This window comes from Rattus norvegicus, chromosome 9 (genome assembly GCF_036323735.1).
Source record: "Rattus norvegicus strain BN/NHsdMcwi chromosome 9, GRCr8, whole genome shotgun sequence".
In the NCBI taxonomy this organism is placed as follows: domain Eukaryota; kingdom Metazoa; phylum Chordata; class Mammalia; order Rodentia; family Muridae; genus Rattus; species Rattus norvegicus.
Window position 1 is genome coordinate 92,573,144 of NC_086027.1, and position 6,000 is coordinate 92,579,143.

The window sequence follows — 6,000 nt, forward strand, 5'->3', positions numbered from 1 at the left end:
GCCATCAGCATTTTGACTTCATTAGAATCTAATCCAACTAGTACCCAGATCTCAAACTTCTAGTCTCCAGAACTGGTAAATAAAAGAAATAATGGCTACTATTATCTATCTATCTATCTATCTATCTATCTATCTATCTATCTATCATCTGTCTGCCATCTATCTATTTATCTACTATCTATCTATTATCCTCTTCTCCCTCTCTCTATCTGTGTGTGGGTTTTGTTATTATTTCCTTGATTCCTTGATTGTTCTGGGCATCCATTTTACATCTCTATTTTTCTCCTCACCATTACCCCTACAGTATACACTAGGCTACACTTGCTTAGAGTTAATGTGTGATCATGTCTTCTCTCTCCGTGAAGAATGAACTCCAGAGGATGAAGACTGTATCCAGTTCATTGTTGTACAGGGAACACTAGGGCCTCCATTAACCAGTTGCTGGATAAATGTGTGTTAAGTAAAGGAATGACTAATACATCAGTTCCCTAAGCACAGGGAGTGAGAGTCAATTTTGTGATCAATTCTACCCAAACTTCATAGTGCTTATATAATGCTATTCAAAGCTCCCAATAGGTTGGAAGAAATAGGCAAATACCAGATGACACTGTCACAAAAAGAAAAAATTTATAGACTTTGTAAGCATTGAGACAGATTTCATAGGTTGAAAGCCCACGATACTGAATTGTTTCGTCAGAACTAAGTGTAACTTAAACCTTAGAATGCATGTTGTGGCCTCTCTTATTCCTGGCAGACACTGACTTTGAAAAGAAGAAATGTGGCGGGTTGTGGATTTAGCTCAGTGGTAGAGCGCTTGCCTATCAGGCGCAAGGCCCTGGGTTCGGTCCCCAGCTCCGAAAAATAGAAAAGAAAAAAAAAAAAAAAAGAAAAGAAGAAATGTGATGAGTAATAAAACCAGGAAGAAATGAAGTGGGAATCCCAGAGCTGTTCTCATATGCAGGATCACAGTAATTGTCCTTTCTTCAGGAGTTCTCTTTCATGCCTGTTGATCTTCCAGGGAAATGGTCAACGTGATCCAAGTCTTAGACTCAGTAAAGAGAAAGCATCTCGTTGTGGCACAAGAGGCCTTGGCTCACATTTCACATTCCTCTCTTATAAGATCTTTGATAAATGGACCCTTGATTTAGTGCAGCACTCCTGGGAAAACAAAGGCCACTATTTGGTACAAGGTAGATAGGATTTGGTTAAAATGTTTGTAAACTGAATTGCAAATGGGTCACCTCTCATTTAGAACTTGTCTGGCCTTTTGGTTGATTGTTAATTGATTGATTGGTTTGTTGAACACATTATTATCTTAGTTTGCTTTCTATTTTCTATGATAAAACACCATGCAAAAGCAACCTGGAGATGAAAGGGATGATTTCATCTTACATATTAAAGTCCATCATCAAGGGAAGTCAGAGTAGGAATTGAAGGCAGGAACCTGGAAGAAGAAACTGAAGCAGAAGCCATCAGGAAATGCTGCTTACTGGCTTGCTCTCTGTGGCTTGCTCAAACTGCTTTCTCAATGAACCCAGGAATACCTGCTTGGGAGTAATAGCACCCACATCCATCAAGCCAGAGACTTAGCCCACAGGCCATGCTGCAGGGCATATTTCTTAATTGATGTTCCCTCTTTACAGATGACCCCAGCTTGTGTTGAGTTGACCAAAGATTTAACTAGGATGTTATGTCATAGAAATGACCCAAGAGGTCATCAGTATAATTCCTGAATGACCTTGTACTATATAGTTGAAAGTGGATACTCTCCTGAACATAGAGGCTTCATATAAAGTGCAAGCTGTAATTTTATTACTTTAAATGCTCTATTCTAAGGAACTGACATTAACACAACAAAAGATGTAACTCTAGCGCTCATATGTTTCCAGAAACAATAAATGGCCTGGGCTATAGCCCAGACTACTGTGGGGATCTAAGGAAGCTTTGAGTGACTGTTTAAGGATCAGATGAAGTCCCATGTGCACGTGCATTATTGAGAAGGACCAATGAATGCCTAATACCAAGGGCACTGGCAAAGCCAACATGAGCGTTTATGAACCATTGACAAGTGTGTACCAACACTAGCTGCTGCATCATTCCCCTTCAGCCTTAGACTGCTCCCCTGTGGAGACCATCAATGAGACAAGCTAACCCCTCCTCCGGATGCATGTACTAAACAACATAACAAGGTTCTCGGTTGTTGCATGGCTGGTGCCAATTCATTTGAGAGATTACAGCCCACCAGGTCCCAGCATTTGGTGTCTGTGTCTGTGTGTCATTGCTTCCTTCTAGTCAGGTGTTCACCAGAATACCACTGATGAGTTTTAAGCATATGATTGCTTGAATGTTGCAAAAAGGGCTCACACACCACTGAATTGAATTGACCATTGAACTGAATGGCTTTGCAGATTCTGTAAATGGATTATTTTTCAGCCCTTGTTTATGCTTCATACCATTTTTCCGAATGGGGTTTCCGGTTTTTATTTCCCTGAGAATTAATAAAATGTAAAAACAAAACAAAAACACACAACCTGAAATCTTGGCCTAAATGCTCTAAGACTCTGGATCTATCTATTGTGATATATAACTGGGAATCTTCTTTCCTGCCAACCTGTATCAACTCACTTATGATTAACTGTTTTCTTCTAGTGTGAATACCCAAGTGTGAAACCCTGTTTGCCTGTGTTTCACAGATCTAGCATTGAGTTTCTGCTCTCACCATTTTTCATTGATGCTGGTCCACTTCCAGGGAAGAGTAGCTCAGCTAAGCAATAACAGTCATGCCAACTCACTCAGCAAAGGAATAAATACAAGTAATCATAAACTCCCTTCAACATAAAGCACAAATAAAATCAGGGTTCTTGGGCATGAACCATGTTTAGACATGGACTCTCATTTCAAAATCAAAATTGTCTATGCTTTTATTTAATGAAAATGTTATATTTTTGGAAAGAATTCATATATTTCTGAGAGAGAGAAATATAGAGGGAAAGAAAGAAAGAAAGAAAGAAAGAAAGAAAGAAAGAAAGAGAAAGAAAGAAAGAGAGAGATGATCTAGAAATTTCTATATTTCCAGTCCACGATGAGTTCCAGTCCAACAGTCCTAGTTGGTAGGACTAGTTGGTAGTTGGTATGACTACAGTACTTTTTGCCCATTAGTTTAATCCATAGAATTGAGAATTAGTGAACTTAACATTGTCACAAAAAGTTATGCCTGGGACAAAAATAGTCTGAAATAAATTAGTATACCCATCTGGTATTACGTCAGAAAAGGGAGCCAAGGAATGCAGCTAGAAGGTTAAGGAGAGGAGAAACCAATACCACAGGACGTTTGTTTCAGCTGGAAGACATTTAATTCATCTGGAGAAATATTCTTCTTGAATTTGATTCAGCTGGATAAATTCTCTGATCTTGACTTAGACGCTTACTGCAATTTATTTTCCTTAAGCAGCACTTGTCAAAAGCAATTCTAGATTTCTCTGTTACTCCATTCACTTCTACTTTTCCTTAACTACATTTCCGCAGGCCCCTCACTGTCCCTGCACCACTAGCTTCAGGAGTTAGACTATGTTTGCTATATGGTTAGCAGTTAGCAAACTTGAAGGTTATTGAGAATGGACTCTTCTTTCACAATCAGCATTGTAAATGCTTTGGGTTACTACTCGAAACCAAAGGTTTATGCTCTAAGATCAAGAATAGACAAATGGGACCTCGCAAAATTGCAACATTTCTGTGAGGCAAAGGACACTGTCAATAGGACAAAACAGCAACCAACAGATTGAGAAAAGATGTTTACCAATCCTACATCCGATAGAGGGCTAATATACAATGTATACAAAGAACTCAAGAAGTTAGACTCTAGAAAATCAAACAACTCTATTAAAAAGTGGGGTAGAGAGCTAAACAAAGAATTATCAGCTGAGGAATATCGAATGGCTGTGAAGCACCTAGAGAAATGTTCAACATCTTTAGTCATCAGGGAAATGCAAATCAAAACAACCCTGAGATTCCACCTCATACCAGTCAGAATGGCTAAGATCAAAAGCTCAGGTGACAGCAGATGCTGGCGAGGATGTGGAGAAAGAGGAACACTCTTCCATTGTTGGTGAGATTGCAGACTGGTACAACCATTCTGGAAATCAGTCTGGAGGTTCCTCAGAAAATTGGACGTTGTACTACCTGAGGAACCCTGCTATACCACTCCTGGGCATATACCCAAAAGATGCTCCAACATACAACACAGACACATGCTCCACTATGTTCATAGCAGCCTTATTTATACTAGCCTGAAGCTGGAAAGAACCCAGATGTCCTTCAACAGAGGAATGGATTCAGAAAATGTGGTGCATTTTTACACTCTGCTATTAAAAACAATGACTTCATGAAATTCTTAGGCAAATGGATGGAACTAGAAAATATCATCCTGAGTGAGGCAACCCAGTCACAAAACAACACACATGGTATGCACTCACTGATAAGTGGATATTAGCCTAAAATCTGGCACTAGTTTAACAGACTGGAACAGAATTTTAATTCAATACTTGAAAGAAAAAAATTAACCAAATTTCCATGAGTTCAAGACCAGCCTGGTCCATATACTGACCTAACCCTGTCTCTAATTAATTGATTAATTGACCAGTAAGTTAGTTAAATAAAAAGCAGTTACCAAATAATTGTTGGTTCGAAATTCTTCTTTGAAGCTACTCATTGAGATAGAAAATTTCATTTGTTGATATAATCTTTACCTTTAATTTGATACTTTAATTTGGTTTGACTCATGGATGTTTCAGCCAAGAAAGCTGGATTAGTTTGGCAATGCTGTTCTCCCCCACAAGGAAGTCTGTATGTATTGTCATCATTGGTCTACTTTCTGTTCTCACACTTCAGCATCATCTAACCCAGTTGTCCCTCAGATCCCAGGGGCTTAACACTGCCTCATGCTTTAAAAAGTTACCGAGAATCTTTTTAATGCATATGCACATATATGAATATGCACATATATAGAAAAGATGAATATTATTCACCAAGGGACTAGAGAGATGGCTAGGCAGTTTAATGGTGCTTAATATTGTTGTAAAGTCTCCTGTACCATGTCAGGTAGTACCCCATGCTTGTACCTCCAGTTCAGGGAATTTGGTGCCCTCCTCTGTTCCTCCTGGGATGCCCATACGCATGTGAACATGAGTTCTTAGAAGCATACATACATACATACATATAAATAAAGATAAATATTTTTAATTATTGAGATCTAAACAAACTTCTATTTACATGGTTTTTTAGCTATCTATTAAAATAGCATTTTAAAGTATTTACTAATTAATTTTAAATAGCTGAAATAAATACAATTAATGTAAGCAACAGACTTCTGTTTCAATCACTGTGTTTTCCAAATGCAAAACACTTACTGAGAAGAACAGAATTGCTTTACATTTCCATAAATCTCTTTAAGGCTTGCCTTAAAAGAGCACAGCTGGACTCTCTTATCTGATTCTGCATTCAATTTGTTACGATATTTCACATCTTGGATCTTCTGGAAACCCCTGTCTAATGTTTTGAAAGTGTAAGAGCAAAGATGATAAGTGCTGTCTCTATTACTATGGAAATAGTTTTGAGTCTGTGTACTTCCTGCAGAGGTCTTCTGGACTCTTTCTCCTCTGAGATGTTCTGAGGTCAGAAAGCTCTATGAGAGCGCTCACTACTTGACCATTCTCCAAACATCTTATGTCTACTAACAATGACCCCCAACCTACAAAAATAAATTAAACCAAATGAGAGCGGTGACAGCGATTGTTCACAAAGAACAGAAGAGAGTGAAGCCTGAATAAGGCTAACCATAGAGACTTGACAGAATATTCAATCTTATTTTAACAATAAATATGCTATTTCAAAACAATTTAAAGTTTTAGTTATCTACTGCAGATGTGCATGTGTATTTGTATACATAGGAAGGCTAAAGGGTGTTGTACTGTGTTCTTCTCAAACTTTCTCAAGGTTTTGAGT